We start from the raw sequence: 20,998 nt of genomic DNA, 5'->3' as shown, positions 1-20,998 counted from the left end.
TATTATGAAGACTTTAATAATATTTATAAATTCAAATTTCGAAAAGGACTGTAATATTTTTTTTAAAGGGAACTGGAATAAATCCTTAAAGTTTAAAGAAATGTGACACATCATTCATCGTTTGTACAGATGAATGAAGACAAATAAAGAAAGAAAACAACTAAAAGATGAATTGAAAAGTCGGTGATGACGGTGGTGATGATGATGATGATGATGACGATGATGATGATGATGATGATGATGATGATGACGTGGTGGGGCATTGTAGAGACGTGAGGGAGGAGGACGCAGGATGCAGTTGATGTGGGGTTGCTTCTGGGTCTCTTCTCAGGTAGTTCCTATACGGGGCAGAGGACTTGGCCAGTTTACTGTTTCCAAAACAATTTAGTTCATCATGATAGTGTTTGTACTACACATGGCATCACAACAGTGCAACAGGAACTCACCGACCAGGCACGATTTTTACATCGTGCCGCTGCGGTGGATTGGCATGCACTGCTGGCCTGGCCTCAGGTTGTGGTTCGTCTGCACCCCATCAGTCAGGTGGTTTTCGATGATGACCCGATTCTCCTTCCCCACACTGCTCCTCCTCCGTCACCGTCAGCCCATGTAACAGAAACATTTCAAATTAAGTTTCAAATAAATCTTAAATCAATGAAAAACCAAATTAAATAAATTAAAATCAAATCAAAATTAAATTAAAATCAAAATGAATCCTTAAACACTCCCCTTTTGTTACAACTTATAGTTGTGACATAACAGTTATAATAAAATAATTTAAATAATTTAACCCATTTAGACCTGAGGCCGATTCTGAAAACGCCTTCTAAAACCTAACCTAAGGTTTCTGAAAACCTTCAATTTCTTATTCCAAAAATGTAAAATAAATTATGTTGCTATATGTATAGCAAATACTGATGTGACACAGACGTAGCAGCCGGCCTTAAGGGTAATACAACGTATAGGTAGCAGCAGGTCTAAATGGGTTAAATCAATGAAAAAGGGCTTTAAATCATACACTGTACACATACAGTATAGCAGTGAGGAAGGGATAGTGAGTTACTAGACACTGTGTCTAGTACCAGTAAGACGCCCAAAGAGGACCTTGGCTTAATCAGCCGTCCTGCTCAGGAATGGGATGACATGACATTGAAGGTTGTTATGGCAACTAAGGAGATAGAGGACTATGGGTATTGGAGTTCTTAACAGTAAGAGAACAGGAAAATTAAACAAAATACTTCAGAGAGTAAACAATCAGAATGTTGTTGAAAATGGAAGAGAGGAGGTCAAAACACTCTCACATGTTCCCAAAACATGATATCAGACACAAAAACATGGCCTTGGCTGGCAGGTGCACACACACTCTGCTCTCAGACAGGCACACACACACAATTGCACGCTCACATGCACGTCGACGAAGAGAGAGGGGGGGGGGGGGTTGAGCTCACACACTCCACCTCAAACCCACGCACGCACATGCATGCACGCACACACACATACAGTACAGTAAATTCATTCTCACAGAATCCATTCAGATACACCCAGAAGCCTCCGGGAGGTTTTAAAACTTAACGTTACAACATATTAAATTAATTTAGACTTGTTCCTGACTCCCCCACACTGTGTCGCGACTACAGCGAGGGAGTGAGGGACAGATAAGAGTAAACGGGAATTATCGATACTGTAAACACAACCATAGTCCTATAGAAGGCTCTAAAATCTTAATGTTACAATATATAATATTAATTTAGACATCATAATTTAGTTAGTTATTCTTAATCTTAAATCTTAACTTTAATTTCTCAGAGACATTTTAAAACGTCTTAAAAGTACTTAATATTACAGAAAACAGAACTGGTCCATAGTCAAAGATAAAATATTGCTTCTCATTTTCCAATGGCTTGGCGCAAAGCCATGAAACTGAGAGACCCAAATAAACACAGTATTATCGGTACAGTGAACATAACAGTAACAAACTGACAAATACTGACCATTCATATGGTCCAGACATAACAGTAAAAAGCTATAACCGCAACTGACTAGAAGTACTCGTTAAATTCAGGCCGACTAGAAGTACTTGCCCTAGGTTATAAGCCAAACAAATAATGACCATTCATAGGGTCCAAACAAACTGACAAAAGAACAAGTTGAACAACAACTTGTGGACAAAAACGACTGTACCGAAAAAAGTTAAAGTATGGAAATATTTGTCTCTGCTTCCTCATCACAACGAGAGAGCGAGAGCAAACCAGAAATAGTTAAAAATAGATTAGGGATTGTGCACACCTCCCTTAAACTTTCAAAGAAGAAACAAAGAGTTTTACGACCAATCTGTATCTAGATAAGGGTTTAATTTACGACGCGTGTCAAACCAAAACATTATTTAGGAGCTTTCCGACTCCTCCGACGGAGGGAGAACACATAATTCACAATTATCTTAATTATCATTACATTAACATCGTTAATTCAAAATTCAAAGACACGACACATTACGGGGACTAAGTAAATATGTACTTATCTTAATCATCTTAGGAATTTGCCAGGCGCAGAGATCCAGGCGCAGACAGGACCGGGGGAGTATCCAACCTCTTGTGTCCGATGGTCCAACACGGTCCGCTGCTCCCGGATGTCCACGCAGGTTCCACATTAATCCAAAACTCAGATAACACTGTTGTCTAAATAAAAACCTTTGTCTGAAAATACAGAAATGTAGGATTTCCTGGCTGGTTCCAGATACGTGTTGCAACATTGTTCCACCGGGGGAGAGAAAGTGAACCTTAAATGGCTAACAGCCTGAACACTTATCCGTCCCTCAGTCGGCCAATGTTACAAACAGTATCCTCGCTCGATTAGGACCATTGAAATGTAAATTAATATTAATGTTAAATAAATATGGATTATGGATAAAATCCATAACCAAAATAAGAAGAGACAAGCCAAAGGACTGATCTTAGATTGCTGTATTGAGGAGAGACAGACAAGGTAGACAGACAGTTCTAAATCTCTCCCCACCCTAACGGTAGGTCGAGCATTCTCTCTCCCAAAATGGAAGTTACATTCAGTATATAAAGACATACAGTTTATGACAGTAAGAAGCGTGGAACTCATTCATTTGTTCCCAAATCATAACAAGGAAGTAGTAGGAAGAAAGTGCCACGTAGTGTTTTCCACCACTAGTGACTTATATCAGACAGAGGAAGACAGTGAGTCTGGTGACATACAGTATAAACCAAAACATGATTCTATTCAGGGCATTCAAAGTTATTATGACCTTTAATCAGTTTGCCTGAACCTACAGTATGCGACCAAAATGTGGTCTCTTATATACTGTACGTTCAGTTCATATTATGCCTTTATATGGTCATATGAGACTCATACACCAATAACATAATTATGTATCATAATTTATCCTAACACTTACATTGGCACTTTGGCACATGTATACAGTAGGCTACACATAATGCTTTTGGACTGTATTTTATTCATAATAATGACACTTCTTAGCAATGGCTAACCTTTAGCAATGGCTAACCTTCTTTAGACGTGTCAATGTCAATATGTCAATGTATTGTTATTTTGTAGACTCATATTTAGGCCCATTGTTTGTATTGTATTTACACAACATGTTGTCAACATGTGTATATACTATATAAGATAGATAGATACCTTAATTATCCCAAGTGGGAAAATCAGTCTGTAGGCCAAATACTGAATAATAATGGATATAAAACCCTTTTCCCCCCATCTTTTTAAATTTAACTGTCCTATAGTAGCCTACAGTTTATTAACAGTAGTCGAACCGCTATTACTTATTCTGTAATTAAATTTGAATAAGCCATAACTTGACATGACCTGACGCACTGACGCAGTATACACTCGTGCACTCGACATATGTTGCTCATCAGTACTCAAGTTGTGCTCAGAAGGTTGGAGTGTTTGCTCAGACCGAAGAAAAATTAGAGGGAACATTGCCTGTGGTTATACCTGGGGAGAACAGATGCAGAACAAACGATGATGACGGACCAGGCAGGGCGACCGATGACAGTGCGACGGTCCTGGCAGTGAGGATGAGGACGACAGGTGCGACGGTCCTGGCAGTGAGGATGAGGACGACAGGTGCGACGGACCTGGCAGTGAGGATGAGGACGACAGGTGCGACGGTCCTGGCAGTGAGGATGAGCGTCCTGGCAGTGAGGATGAGGACGACAGGTGCGACGGGCCGGGCAGTGAGGATGAGGACGACAGGTGCGACGGGCCGGGCAGAGAGACAGAAGACAGGGCCACGGTGTTCTGGTGCGACGGGCCAGGCACAACGATGACTTCATCGTCCGAATCCACTTCATCGTCCGAATCCACATAAAGAACCTCTGAGCTGGCAGAACTGTAAAGATAGATCAGATTCACATGTTTTACAAAAGTTAGCAGGTGGCTGTTGTTAACAGGCCCATGTGAAAAATGTGGGGCAGAGGTTCTGCTCTGGCATCCAAGGAGTTCACTGCAATCAAGCCAACGGTGCCAGAGATTAGCTTCATGTCCAGTGCTTTGCAAGATTATCTCTGGACAAATAGGCTGACCCTCTAATAGACTACTGGAACAATGCTGTAGAAGTTCTATTTTGGAGAGAGAAAAATGATCAAAGATAAGGAATGCCTACCTTGTGCAAGTTAGCAAATGCGGTTTCATCTTCATCAACGGAAATCGCTCGTGGCATGACAGGCACTCTGTCAGGGGTCCAGCTGTTGAGGTCTGTGCAGTGGTCTACATGACAGGGAGAAAATATTTCAAATTCTTAAGTATGAAGCATTTATCACGGTCAATTTCAATTTGGAACACCTCAATAAAACCTCTTCTTGACACTTACCTCAATATCTATGCTCCTCTGCAATGGGCGGACGTAAATTGTAGCCTGCCCAATTGCGGTTGATGGGTTGCGTAGAAATTGAGTCGTGTACCCCTGTTCGGGGCACGGGATTACACAGAGTTCACGACTTCTTGTCGCACCTGTTATTAGAGATGGAAAGAGTTATCGTTACTTGAGTGAAAAGTACAAATAAAAAGTAGCCCATTTAAAACTACTTTAACATTAATTACACAGTTACCCAAGCCAGTGGTTCTCAACCTTTTCAGGCTGTGACGCCCAAAATAATCATATTTTAACTGGGGACCCCTTCACCCTGATGAGCACTAAGAGTTGAGGCATTACATTTTGTATAACACGGTTCCATGAGGCGTTGTAGTCCATGAGCCCCAGACTGAATTTTCACTAACGGGGGACATTCAAGGTGAATAAATCTAGTTTGGTATTTTGAAAAGGTCTATATCCCTAGATAATATTTCAACATGATAGCCCTTCCCAAGAGGTAGCTTAGTCATAGTTATCAGCCTTCAATGACAGCAACCACAAATCCACAGAATCAAAAAACTTCTGTTTTTTGAATAAAACATGTCAGAAAGTGGAAAAAAAAACATTGTTCAATCACTTCCATTCACTTATTTGAACACATAAACCCTAGCATGCCTATTCTGGGTCAAACATTCAATATCTACAAGCTCACAACACCTCATGTTGTGACACAGTGATTTTTCATGTTGTGAACAGAATTTTCACTAATCGGGATCACTCAAGCTGGCAAATTCCAGTTTGGTATTTATCCTAGATGCTATTTGATGATGATAGGGCTTCCAAAGTTATAAGCCTTCAAAGACACCAACCATATATTCAAATAATGAGGAACTTGACCACGTTTTAAGAACATATCAATATTATCTCTTTCATTCTTTAATCAATGAACAACACCATCATCAACAACATAATCATCATAACTGTTAATCCAATATCAATTCTTCAGTATTCATCATCATTGTCATCATTAGAAAAAATAGAAAAAAAGTCATTTTGGGGGTGAACTACTCCTTTAAGAGCACAAATGACTATACATTACACATACAGTACATATTTATATATAATATATTATTATTAAAGCAACATTCATATATTTTATTCATACAAGCATACCTTCGTCGTCAGTTGTCCATCCGTGTCCTTTTGGCTCGGGTATGTCTGGTTGTCCCTCCAGGCACTGCCTCCAGACTGCTGCCTGGTAATTAGCACGCTGTATATGCATCTGTAAGCAGTCCCTGCAAGGGGGAAGGAGACTGGACTCCACTTCTCCCCTCTTGGTGCAGAACAGCAGGTAGCGCAACTCATTGACATCACTTATGCTAGACGATGGTGCATACATCCTGCAGACAAATGATTCCATACTGCTGTATAAATCCTTTGATACATGCCAGGATGTTCCCAGGGATTTGAAGGACTCTTGGAATGTCCTGTTTCCTTTCACAAGTTTGAAAGCGCTGAGTTTTCCTCGTCCTGCAAAAGCACTTACACTATCACAACCTGTAAAGGCATGTACACCTATAAGAGCATCACATAGCTCATCTCCAAGGACCTGGGAAAGGTTGCTGATGTTGATGTACCTTGTCCGAATCTGAGTTCCGCATTTCTGATACAAAGGGCAGTTTATTGTCTTATAGTCCAGTCATTATATGAAAAAACCTAAAACAAATTGCAATAGTAGCAAACCCAACTGATTCTGTATCCTCATTATGTCCTTAGTGAGGGAAAAAAAGTCCCAAGGAATCCCATCGGGGCAAAGTTTTGAAAACGACCTACCTACCTTCACTTACTATACACTACACTATAAAGGAAAATATGACTCCCAAAAAAATCTGCTTTAAGTGGGATGTGAGGGGTCAAACTAGGGGTTTTTAATTATTCTGAATCCATTGCAAGCATTTGTTTTGCATGAAAAACATTCCTTGGGCTAAAAACGGACCCCAAAAGACTGTGAAAATTGATGACTCATCACTAAACCATCATTTTGAGGGGCCATTTCTTGCCCAAGGAATGTTTTTCGTGCAAAACAAATGCTTGCAATGGATTCAGAATAATTAAAAACCCCTAGTTTGACCCCTCACATCCCATTTAAAGCAGATTTTTTGGGAGTAATTTTTGTATAGTAAGTGAAGGTAGGTAGGTCGTTTTCAAAACTTTCCCCCGGTGGGATTCCTTGGGACTTTTTTTCTCTCACTAAGGACATATTGAGGATACAAAATCAGTTGAGTTTGCTACTATTGCAATTTGTTTGAGGTTTAGCCTAATTTTGGCCTAAAATTACTGGACTATTACTGTATCCAAGACAAAGGATCATGACATCTGTATCCTCACTCACAATGAGTGTGGATTGATAGCCATTCTGGCTGGCATGGTTTGCATGTAGGAGCATTCGGGTATCGGCCTCCTCATGGGAAGATGTCAGCTCTTCAACAACATGACATTCATTTTTGCTCAGACAATAGCATGTCTCTGCACAGGTTGCAAATAGCTGCTTGTCCTTAAGTTCTACCCGGTTCTCTGCAAGCTTCCACTGGTCCACTATGAAGGTTATCAAAGCGGTTTTGCTCTCGGTATTGCTTAACAGCTTTCTCCACTGCACAACATTGTGTCCTGGTGCAATGTTCTTCCATTGAGTGCTACTTGCGGAACCACGACTGCATCTCTCAGCATTCTTAATTGATGTTTTCCGGTACACATCAAACACCACATCTATCCGCTCGCTGTATCTTCCTTCACGCAACACCAGGTGCAGCAGAGAACCAGCAATCTGGCCAAAAGTCTTGCCATCACCTTTCAGTTTCTGAACAAGGCTCATTCCATCAATGATGCATGCAGAGTGTTCTCCAACATCTTCAACAGTTAATGCAGATTTTTCGAACTGTCGTGCAAGCGCAGCCTTGTTTGTTTTCCGCATCGATCCATCTGGATTTGAGAGTGCCCATGGCAATGGACCAAGTGGATGAGCTAGTACATCCTTAAGGTTGAGATCTCTACATTGGGAAGCAATGATCATATGCCCAAATAGATTTTTATCTGTTTTCAAGACAACATCCTTGATTTGCGCTTGATTCATTCTAGTAGTTTTCTTGATGCTTGAGAATGTCTTCAGATTCTGTTTTTTCAGTTTGTCATGGAACTTGACTGTTGGTGATGTTGGTGACGCTTGACTCCAAGCGTTCCCTTCTGAATTTTAGGTATGCTTCCTCTCCTGTTTGGTGAGCTTGCAACAGATCATTGACTATGTCTGGTGAAACAGCAATTCCAGTGGAAAGACTGATGATCTCTGACTGTTCTGGAGCTAGAGGGTTTATCCAGCTTTTCTCCATAAGCTCAACCAAGGCATTTACGTCTGCCCTGTCCTTCTCTCTCCTGGACTTCTGTAGATCATGATGGCTGAAATACTCTGTTGAGTCTTTGCCTGTCATATTCCTCAGTTGTCGAAGATACTGACTTCTGTATTCTGAAGTGAGATAGTATCGGGTGACTGCTCCAGGTTTGAGGCTGAACCCCTTGGTTCCTCCTGCAGTCTGGGTGTCCTTGTTTACGGTCTCCTCGATTGTCTGGTCTACAGGAATCTTCCCAAAGGGATTGTTCTTTCCCAGCTGAACAGAAAAACCTCCCTCTAAAAAGTGTGTACAAACATTAGGATGCACCACCTCCAGACGAGACATTTGAGCATAGTAGTAGGTCAGACATCTTGCATAGTTCAGCTTATCATAAGCAAAACACCAGGGAATGATGGCTCTAATTGCAGCTAGGTGCAAAATCCACTTTCCCTCTCTTGATGCTCGAATAAGACTCAGTAAAATCTCAACCATGTCGACATAGGACATCCAAAAGGCAGAAAGGGGACCGTTTTCTTCTCTAAGGTAGCTGAGGTACTTGGTGAATCGTGTCAGTATACGCTGGCATGAATCCTGCTCAAGGGTTCCCTCAAATCCTTTCTGTGATAACTCTTCACACAGGTTGTCAACTGCTTGTAGAGTTGCTTCAAAGTGAATTAGGTCTTCCTGATGATTTTCTTCTAACCATGGGTGAAAACCTTTCCATGCTAGTCTCAATAATGCCTCATAGAGAAGTTTGTGGAGCCTTACTGCTCGATTATACCTGTGACCATCAATAACCCCTGAGATTGAGCCATCAGCAATCACTCTTGCCTCAACACAAAGGTCTCTTAGACCAGCATCTGCAAAACGTTTTCCAATTGTTGCCATGAAGGTGCAGATGGTGTGGAAGACCCATTCTAAGGATGTTGTCCTTGAATAGCTCTGGGTTTTTCCAGGTAATTTCAACAGCTTTGGCATATAATGCCTGGTCAAAAACTACAACAATGTTGTTGAGCTGCAGAGACTTCATGATACTTGTTGACTGGTGAAGTATCTCATTTACTGTTGATAGCTGTGTAGCAGGAGCATTGATTGTTGGCAAATAGCCAATGCTATCTTCTTGTGGACTTGTATCACCGTGGGTGAGGATGTTGAACCCAGTCCAACTACAGATGTCTTCTTTAGAAACACGAGTCATCAGCCACATGTGGTTTCTGTTCACTGCATCTTGTAGAACATCAGCATGATCAGCATCAACTGTCTGCACAACTGGAGGATTGGCACGTTCTCCTGCATTGTAAATGGGAAGTACTGTCTCTACTGCTCCAATGCTTCTCTTCTTGATTTTGGGTATGCAAGGCAAAGCTCTGGTTTCAGCAGTAGGATCGGCAATATGCTTTGCTTGCACAGCAATTCCATTCACTCTGTGGGATGTCCCTTCACTGCTAATTGTTTCTTCCAGTCTGTCTATATTGTCCCATGCCAATGTTGTGAACACACCCATTTTGATGCTTTGTGGTAGTGGGATGGCATCTCCACTTGCTGCTTGTTTCTGAAGACAAAGGGCTGTATCAATTTCTTCTAACTGGCTATATGAGATACCATGGCCAAGTCTGTTCAGCACCTGTATCAGTTCCACATTTCCAGTAAGTGTCTTGACAGCAGAGGGTAACACAATGTGTTTTGTAGGCTTGACTTTGCCACTGGTAACAGCATAAACTATGTCTTGGCTGAATGAAGTTGTGAGCCTTTGCACCCTCTGAGATGGGTTATTATTTCCTAGTATGGATTTACCCGTTAGGGGTGTCTGGAGAAAATCCACTAGAGATGTAGGCGTAGAGTTCATCTGCTCAAGATCTGATGCATGTGGTGGCCATGCTTGAGTAATATCTTTGTTCAGAATGCCATCTCTGATCGTCAGTGCCACTTGTGATATGATGTCTTTGTCACTGCTTGATTTGTACACCTTAATTTCCTCTTTGAGTCCCTGGCAGACCTTAACAAGTTCATCCCTTGTCAGGTTGTCAGGATATACTACAGCTTTCCTGAGTCGTTCTGTGTGCTATGTAAAGATCAGTGTTGGGCAAGTTACTTTAAAAAAGTAACTTATTACTTTACTAGTTACTGCTCTGAAAAAGTAACTTGTTGCGTTACTAGTTACTAAATTATAAAAGTAACTAGTTACTAGTTACCTTACTTTACTTTAAAAAAAATAATAATCAAAACGAAGCATTTTGGAAAAAGTCAGTTACACTTTTTTTCTTCTTTTTTTGGCCCTGCAAAGCTGGAATTTATAACTAATTATAACATTTTAAGATTTCAGTTTATTTAACTAAAACTATTTGTATTATATAAGTAAGTAAATACAAGTATTTTTTTAAGTAAATTAGAGTAAAAAAAAACGATTCAGACAGATTACAGTAGGTATTTTCTGCCTTTCATTCTTTTCAAGGAAAAAGAAATACCTTATATCGCTTTTTTGATGCCTGCCATTATTATTCTCAAGGGGGAAAAATACCTCATGTCATTTTGCTTCACGTGTGGACTGGACACAGAGAGGAGGGGAGATCTGTCGCAAGGAATACTAAACTAACAAAAGTTTAGGCAGTTATACATCTCTGCTTAAGGATTTAAGGATGCTAGCTAATGATTGCAAGAAGAGCTGTTATCAACAATCACGGAGTATTTTGTTGGGACTGGAAATTACTTAATGAGCTCCTGGTGTGGATTTTTGCAACTCGACCGTGAGTCATTATTTATTTATTTTTGACCGACACGGGGGCTCTCTCTCTCTGACTCTCTCTCTCTCTCTCTCTCTGCTTCACGGGGGCTCTCTCTCTCTCTCTGCTTTACGGGGGCTCTCTCTCTCTCTCTCTCTCTCTCTCTCTCTCTCTCTCTCTCTCTCTCTCTGCTTCACGGGGGCTCTCTCTCTCTCTCTCTCTCTCTCTGCTTCACGGGGGCTCTCTCTCTCTCTCTCTCTCTCTGCTTCACGGGGGCTCTCTCTCTCTCTCTCTGCTTTACGGGTCTCTCTCTCTCTCTCTCTCTCTCTCTCTCTCTCTCTCTCTCTCTCTCTCTCTCTTTTCTCACACAACCATAGTGACAGCTGGGGACGCTTGTAACGGTAACGGAGCACATTTCACCACAGTAACAAGAACGGCGTTATTGAAATGGGAAAGGTAACGAGTTACGTTATTAGTTACCGAGAAAAGTAGTTTCGTTACGTAACGCCGCTATAAGTAACGGCGTTCTTCCCAACACTGGTAAAGATTCACCAAATTCAGCTTCAATCTTGCGACGTAGCTTTTTCTTTGTAGAACCTGTCACTTGTGTTACACCACATTCAGTCATTTCTGTGACCAGTTTAGTGATCAGATCAGTGAATGGTACCACAGTAGGGTGGTCAATTAGTTTTTCCCTTATGTATGCAAAAACTTTATGTAGTGCAATTCTTTCTGCCTCTTCATAAGGGGATTCTGCTTGGGCCGCTGCTTGGTCCACACTAAGTTCACCAATGTCTTTGTCTGCATATCCTTTGTGTACACCTTGTAGCAGGAAATGTGGTAATGAGCTTCAGCTGCTACTAGTTTGCGACTGACAATGGCCAACAACCTGTTATCGTTCTTCCTGACAGCTGCTCTCCTGATTGTTTCATCAGCTCTCAGTTCACTGCATTTTGTCAGCTTCTCTTTCGACCTTTGACCCTTTAAATACTTTGTACATTTGTCACAAAATATACATTTGGCCTCATACACCCTTGATGCTTGGTCCTTGTCTAGTCGATTTTCTTTTGTCTTCTGTGAGAGTTGTTTCAGCAGAACTTTCTTTTGCAAGGATGATGTCAAGCTGTTTCTTCATAGTAAAGAGGGCACGGCATTTCCTCTGGTACAATACGGATGGTATCCTACCTTCAGGGAGGTCTTTTGCTAGATCAAGGATGGTGTGTAGCCTCTTATTGTAGCAGCTCTCAGAAGTGTGTTCCATGAATCCAGATGTGTAGGTGCCAAAAGCTTTGTGTTATCATCCGGACAGTGTATTAAACAGTCCATCATGGAACACACTGGCTGTGTTTCACTTGTGCTTTGTTCTGCCATATTTTTCTATTCTGTGATGTACATCATCTGAGAATGAAATTAATCTAATAAGCTCAGCACCATGTGTAAAAATTTGAAGGCCACTATTAGTTTTTCCCCTCGCCAAAATGTGCCTACATTTAATGCATTATTTTGTCCTATGACAAGCTAACATTACTCAAATGGCATGAAACAAGTGGATGCCTTAGGTTGTCTGGATTCAAATGATACTGTGAGTCAAGTGATGGCTGATTTATCCTGCTTGCATCAATTACCTCGATGCACAACTGGTGTGTAGGCTTAGAGTCCAATATGTTTGACCTGGGTCAGGTCATGCTGCTTGAAATCAAAGTAATTGAACTTGATTACATACTTGCATTTGTTATATGTTATGTGGCTGTCATTTTGGGTGTGAATCAAATGTATTTATTGGGTATATTGATAAAATAAATTGTACAAAAACCTACTGAGCAGATAATGTGGGGAGAAAATGGCAGAAAACGTCCCAAAAAAGTATTAAAGCTACCTATTTGAAAAGGCTATCATGTTTCAAAGTACTTATATGAACCATACAAACAAAATGGTACCAAAGAGATTTGTTCACTTTAGATGTCCCCCACTTCTGTACTAGCTCATGGACTATTGTGAGCATGTAGATCTGCTATTTTCACAATTTCTATCTCTAATACTCGACAATTTGGCCAATGTTTCATTTGTAATTTTAGAGGTATTAAAAAGTCCTTAAATTGTCATTTTAGAAATGTGCGGATACCCTCTATACACTTAAAACTCGGTAGGTTTGTTTACTGTTGAGTGAGAAAACAATGTTGCACACTGGGGACCCTGCCCAAAATAATTTGGGGACCGCCCCTGGGGGTCCTGACCCACAGGTTGAGAACCACTGACCTAAGCTGTCCCAATGCGATGTCATTAAGCAGGAAGAGAAACATACTAATCAGAAAACCACTTTTAATAAAAAGTGTAAGAAAATATATGTCAACTGTATGTACAGTATGTCAAAAACATGAATTTATTTACTTAATTTAATTTACGCTCACTCATTGTCCAAGTACAAATATTTGCTATTTAAATTACTCAAAGAGTAAAAGTAGAGCATTTAAAAATGACTTTAAAAATAAATAAATTAAGGACTACCTGTGATCCTCAGAAGCTCAAAGCCGCCCGTTTCTTGCAAGGGAGGGTAGGCCAACTCCATATGCGCGCGGAAAGCCTCAGGGTCATTCTCGTTGTCACCTATTAAAAAAAATGAACAGAACATTCATTGTTAAAATTGACAAAACAAACTCAACGCCTTCAAGATCGCCAGGGTTCCTTGAGGGTTCACATTTCAAGCAAACAAAGTGGACCCCTAAGGGTCTGTAACTCAGTGTATGGCAACGTTGACATTTGGCCGCAGACACAATAGAAAATATTTTGGACAGACGAATCAGGAAAGATTTGTCTCATCATCAAAACTAATCAATCACAATTATTAATTGTTTAGCCATTTTCGAATAGAAAAAGGCCTTTTCATGATACATCATAGTTTTTGGAGCTGTGTGCAGCTCCCTATACGTGGCTGTGTGGGTCTGTCTGTGTGTGTGTCTGTGTGTGTGTGTGTGTGTGTGTGTATGTAGCCTGACTTCGGCGCGTAACTAGTGCCGCACCATTTACGCCACTCACGCAATATATACATCAAAATGTGCGGCTCGGCCGGGAATGGTGTTCTATTACCTTTCGTTCCGATCCGCCTTACCATGCCGACGTAATCGGCAAAAAACGACGCTTAATTGTCCCCATTGACTTATAATGGGACAATGCAAGAAATCACTTTCAAGTATTTTTCTCTCGTAAACCATAGGAGCTACAGTTTCAAACCTCGGAGAGGAGATTCATAATGATTTTAAGAATGAATCGAAAAATAATTACATAACTCGGCCTCATGGTGGCGCTATAACGGCCCACTTTACGTTTTGCCCCGTAACTCTTGAACCGTAGATCGGAAAATTAAAATTATGTTTTCCCTGGATTCCTTGGGTCAAGACGCATCTCCCCATATAGGCCACGCCCATTTGCGCCAGGATAGATTTTCCGCCATCTTGAATTTTCTCCAAAACACACTTTTTGCTCCTTTTCCTACATATTTTCTTCAAATGTCACAAAAATCGGTACACATGATCTACACACACACACACACACACACACACACACACACACACACACACACACACACACACACACACACACACAGCTCCACTTCACACGGGTGTGATTTTTAGAACAGAGCACTCTATAACGGTGTTTTTCAAAGTAGGGTCTGGGGACCCCAGGTATCCTTGAGGGGGATCCCCTGGAACCCACAACAAGATGAATTGATTAACCCTTAAAGATGGGGTGCCATGATTTCCCCCCTCTAAAACATGATTATCAGCTATTATGATTATACTGGGAAGATTTTTTTCCCCAAAAAGTGTACAGAAAGAGTTAAAATTAGGTATTTATGTGGCCACACCCACCAGTTCAATAAGTATGCCTCGTTGTCATGGTGGGTGGTGACTAGGGATGGCCACCGGTTAACCGTTACCGGTAAACCGATAAGAAATTGGTTACCGGTAAACTCTAACGGTTAATTTTGACACATTAAAAAAAAGAAAAAAAGAAAAACAACCCATGTGTCACACCAAAAGCCCCGTACACCAATGTCTATGCAACAACAAGTTATCAACCATGCATACGCGCTGCGGACACACATTTCTAGGTCACCAATGTCTGTGTAACATCCATGCATACAACTGCGAGTCTGTGACGCTTGAGGATTGGAATCTACACGGCACATCAGGAAACAAATGCTCCGATTGGATTTTCCTAAACAGACCGTCACATTGAATCCTGTTTAAGAGCTTAAAACTCAACTTTCTAATACATGACGTGTGGAACGCTGAAGTCGACTCAACACAATGCTCAGACTCGCAACGATCGCTGCATCGTTCAGCACACACAAAACACGGGCGAGAGAGAAGAATATGAATGAAATGGACATCACGTTTAGCCGATGTTTTTTCAAGCATTCCAAAAGTCATACGATTGGAAGTTATTGCTCTACATAACAAACACAGAGGAGAGGGGGTAGTGAAGTCCGAGCGCCTCGCTGCTGCAGCTGCTTCTGCTTCTGCTAGGCGACAGACTTCAGCCAGGGGCGTGCAGAGAATGTTAGAAAGGCAGGGGCTGACATTTCTAAAAGGGCCTTTTGGTGGACAATTCTCTTGAATGCAGCCTTCAGTTTTGGTATGGAAAGGGGACATTTGCATTTCTTTTATCATAGTAAAAAGAGGCAATTTTTACAGACGGATAAAGGGGCAGGGGCTCAAGCCCGCTTTTGTCTATGTATGCACGTGCCTGGCGACAGCGCATCACATTACAGAAGATTATTTCAATCCCACCGTTTCTTTGCAAAAACAAATTTCTTTTAGAAAACATTTGCATTCTTGTTTCTCCTAGTTTTATTGTTTTTAATGTGTAAATATTGGGTAAAAACGGGTGTATTTTCCTTTTTTAAATCGCTAAAATAGCGCATTTTTGAACACATTTCCTTAACGGTTAACGGTTAATTAACCGAAAAGGCCTTGCGGTTTTCGGTTAAGAAAAATTCTCCATTTGGCCATCCCTAGTGGTGACCCAGCTGAAGTTAGCCACACCCACGTGTTGGGAGAAAAATATACATCACGTTGGTGATTATTAATTTCCCCCAGAATAGAAGATGAACAAGCTTGTGGCACAGTGATGCTCTGTGAGCTTGTATATCTATCTTTGAAAACCAATATTCTACACGTTTACCTTGAAAGCACAGCCGCTTCTCGCCCAGTCCAGCTCCTGCCAGCAACGACTTGACGAGGGGACAGTTTCCGTCATGTGGTCACTCAGGCACACGAAAGTGTGCGTGAACGAGTGTCGTGGCCTTTTAGGAACTGGAGTTTGGGGGGTGGGAGGCCGTACAAGATGGGAAGGCCGCCGTGGGGGAGGCGGACGCCTGTGTCCCGCCGCGGCGTAGGCATCAAACATGCACCTCAGCTGTAGGCCAAAAAAAAAAAAAAAAAAAAAAAAAATTGAAACATTGTAACCAATAAAAGATCAGAAAACAGCCACTTTGACAGGATTTTAAGTCATCCTCCCAGTATGCAATATCATGACAGTGGTGAACAAAGTATGTACTCAAGCAAATTACAAAAAACATTTTAGAAATTTTACAACTTTAATTAAAATACTAGATCCTCAATTGTTTGGTTCCATCAAATGCGTTATAATTAGCTCAGGTGTAGCAGCACATTGAGGTATAAAACAAAACAGTAGAAGTTAAAGCTATACTGTGTAAGATGCCCAACTAGTGGTCATTAGCCCTATAGCAAACCGCGGTCGCGTCCGCGTCTTTCGGCCGTTTTTCGTACCTTCAGACCCCCGCGTCTGCCTCCACCTCGCTGAGATCTATCTTTTGAGGGGTCCCTTGTTCCTGTGCGTTCAGTAATTCCAGAGATACGGACTCCTTCACCCTGCCTGGTAGGCGAAATTACCTAGAGAAGGGATGGTACAAACGGGCGACAACAAATATGGCTGCCATAGCGACCCCACTTCAAGATGCGCTGTGATTGGCCGGCAGTTGTATAACCCTCGCTGTGATTGGCCGGTAGTGTGATGACGCAATTTTGGCGCGAGATCCGGTCCCCGGCAAGGATCGCAGTTTACATATATAGAGAAGGCTTTACAGGCTGAAATTCACGGAGTGGGTGTTCTAAAACTTTAGCGATTTAACAGTTAGGACAATTTTAAGATTTGTTTTATAAAAAAAGTTACATGGTACAACTTTAAATTGTAAGCAGATCTTTCAATTCAGCAGCACACTCATGTCCCACCCTGTCAACAATTGGAAAGAGTACCCTCTCGCATTGTAAGATTTGAAAACAACTTTCCAAAAACTGTAAAGGGTATAATGATTGTTCAATGATTTCAGTTGTTAGATGTGAGATGCCTCTAAAGATTTATTTATTTAGATCAAGTTGTCACACTGAAACCGGTGGGGCTGTGACCTATAGAAAGATGTTACCAATATTACCATGTGTCTCACAGGAATTTCATGACAAAACCAGCCAACTACAAAACATTTGGTTAAATTTGTGCACGCCCATGTTGTTGTTGTTACTCAAAGAGTATTTTTTAAATGGGCTACTTTTAACTCTTACTTCTGAGTAATTTCCTGGACTAGTACTTTTACTAAAAAAGTAACAGTACTCTTACTTTGATTAAGATTTTTCAGTACTCTTTAAACCTCCAGGGTTTGGTTTAGTTGTCGAAGTTGTAGAAATAGCCCATGGTGGAGTCTAGTGCTCTTCTGTTGGCGCTAGAGATGTGACGTTCGCGAACGAATCGAGTCTTTTGAACGGCTCTTTGAAATGAACGATATGATCCGGTTCGCAGTAGGGAGCCGTTCCTTTATAATAGAATGAGCCAGTCTTTTGAACGGCTCTTTGAAAGGAACGGATCCCAGAGATCCGGCTCATTTCAAAGAGCCATAAATCCCATCTCTAGTTGGCGTGGATCAGAATGAGCGCGGGGCATTGTGGGTAACATCAAAGCTTGCAGCGCTCGTTTTGACGTGTGCACGCCAAAAATGACGCGCGCCAAAAGTGACGCGCGCCAAAAGAAATAGCACCCCACGCCAGTCCAAAGTGCATAAAAAAATACAACATGAATCATGATAAACACGATATTTCCATTGCGGTTGTTAAAGTGTGTACGTAAACCGAGTGCCAGGTAAAACATGGACCGCCATTTTATAATGCTATTGTTAGCGCCGCTAGCATAGAGGCCGCTAGGCCCTGGCAAGCAAGCCACTGACCACTATCATGTATTGTGAAATTCAATAGACTCTTCATATTGCTCCAGTACAGGGGAAAAACTCTAGTAGAGAATGTAAATTTCCGGACTAGTAGACCATCCTTACTTTGTGATGAAGTCCGTGGTGGAGAAGTTCGTGGAGTGCTCGTTCTCGCTGGCGGCGGAGGGAGACGGTCAGGGGTCGCGGCTGCAGGGATGCCGCCGGTGTCATTACCTCTTCCACTGGCATCCAACCTATCTGCTGCCCATCTCAGGAGCTGTGCTGGGCTTTGGCTTTCCATTTTGTGTAGTGTCCACGGCTCTCTTGTGCTCTGCTCTCTGTTCAGTCAGTCTTCTAGTGCAATGCGGAGTGAACTCAGTGAAGCGACACGTTTGCGTTGCTGCCTGCTAGCGCTGCTGTACTACTAACTGCATGAAGATGAACACGCCCACGTTTCCTTTTATATGTATGACGTTTTCACAAATTTCACATCCATAAATCGAAATTTTGTCATTCTAATCCATAATCTATGTTATTTGAGATTGAAGCCAAGCAGTACATTCAAACAATTCCTGACTAAAAAAATAAGAAGGCTGAAAAAACGATTCTTTTGTGTTCACATTTTAATATTTCTGATTAATAATTCCCCCTGGGCCTGGCTAAGATTTGTTTTTATTGATGTATTGATAACTTGTCATTTTTGCTGTACTGTACTGTATTGTATTGTCTGTTTCGTTTTGTCTTGTATGTTGTATGTCATAACGTTTGAATAAAGTTTTAATAATAAAAAAAACACTCAGCCAAACACAAAAATGCCAGCAGAAACCACAGACTGGTTCAGACTGAAGTACAATTACTTTTACATGTACTAACTTAGCACATGTAAAAGTAATTGTACTTCAGTCTGAACTAAAGTATTTCATATTTCCAATACTTTTACTTCTACTCCACTACATCTCAGGGGCACATATTGTACTTTTACTCAATATAATTATTTGAAAACTGTATTACTAGCTACTTTGTGGATTTTTATTATCATACAAAACACACACCAGAAGGAGCCCCACTGAACCCAGTTTTCATCACAAAAAATGGCGTAAAATAGTGTACTTATTAATACTCGCATATGTTTTTATTTTTATTGTATATTTATTTATTTTTAAATGAAGTTATAAATTGAATGCACAAGACCTTAATGGAAAAAAGAACCTGTGCTTATCAGAATTATCCCTTTAGCATGTTTTAGTATAAATCTGTGCCACCTTGCCTTTTTTTGCGCAAAATGTTAATAAGTATTCAAAGATAATAAATGATGTGTGAGTCAACTCGCTGGACTGATAGCACCAAACCACTTATACAATCACAGCCAGTATGCCAAATAAGTATGGGAGAGTGTTTTCTGCTGGTGATTCAGTCAGAGTGTATCAAAGGGTGCGTTCGTAAATGCGCACCGGGTGTGGTTAGGGTTAGGGGTTATGGTTAGGTTTAGGCATAGTTTTACTGAGGTTAAGGTTAGGGTTAGGGTTAGGCATAGTTTTACTGAGGTTCGGGTTAGGATTAGGGTTAGGTTTAGGCACTCACTACACTGGGCACACACCCGGTGCGCATTTCCGAACGCACCCTTTGATACACTCGGACTGAAACACCAGCAGAAAACACCATCCCAAATAAGTATACCTCCCATTTAATGGAAGTCAATTAGCCAGTAGCTACGCCCCTCCCCTAAAAGCTTTTGTCCAATGCTAGCTTAGCAACCGGCAGCTTGCCAAGGCTGTTGCCAAGGCAAACCTTGGCAAGCAGGAAGTTATTCAAAGCTAGCATTGGACAAAAGCTTTTTGGGAGGGGCATAGCTACTGGCTAATTGGGCAGTGGGCACTGAACGATCTGAAAGCTTGCCGTTTTAACCAATAAAGTAGTGTTAGCGTATACATTTTTTGGGTGGGATTGTGTATAATTTTATTCATGTCTGTATGCTTGAGATAAAGATATGCATACTTTAGAATAAATAATTTCTACAGCAATCAACCAACCTTGAACATCTGTGCAACATGTGGGACCATATCCAAATGACAGAATTCAATTGTTTACATTTTCTTAATGTGGTCATTGGATTAGTGCATCTTCTGTATCATTTTGTATAGAAATAGCTTTTCTTCATTGTGATTTAAGGTTGACAAAGCCAGAAATAAATCACTGATCATAGCTGCATGATATTTATACGTCTTGAATCTGCATAGACACTGTATTAACTTACAGTAGGTATGATGTGACACACAAACCAGCTATTCTTGTTAAAAAGATAAACAGGACTGAGAATGATTTGCTGTTCAAGTGTTTTACATCTGCCTCCAAAATAATTTGGAAAACACCTACAGTATATAAGCGATAATGACCCACCCGGTACACTTCCAAACTGAAATTGAATCTGCGCCTTCCACGTAATGCCTATACCTTTCCCCAACAAGCTGGACCTCTCATGACACTTGGGTGTAACCAGGATTTACCTTTGAACTGAAATTAGAAGAAAGAACAAGGATATATTGGCCTTTATTTCTCAATTGCCATTTTTTTTGGTTACACTGTGCCAGAATAGTTTTTACAGATTAACCAAAGATGTTTTCCAGTTGATCTACTGTTGAAACGTAAACAGCAAGTGCTTCACTCAGAGGAACATCTTTCTTGGCCATCTGGCCCACAGATATAAAAAGCTAGATACCTCCCCCGCCGCTGCAGTTCATTGGCGGGACTGGTCAAACACCGCTGGCAGAAGTGCGTAACTGTGGAACTGCGGAAGGCACTCTGCCCCCTCCAATGGGAAAGAGAGAGTCCTGCCAGT

This window comes from Nannobrachium achirus (assembly GCF_963921795.1).
Source record: "Nannobrachium achirus genome assembly, chromosome: 12".
Lineage (NCBI taxonomy): Eukaryota > Metazoa > Chordata > Actinopteri > Myctophiformes > Myctophidae > Nannobrachium > Nannobrachium achirus.
This window is presented reverse-complemented; position numbering follows the sequence as displayed.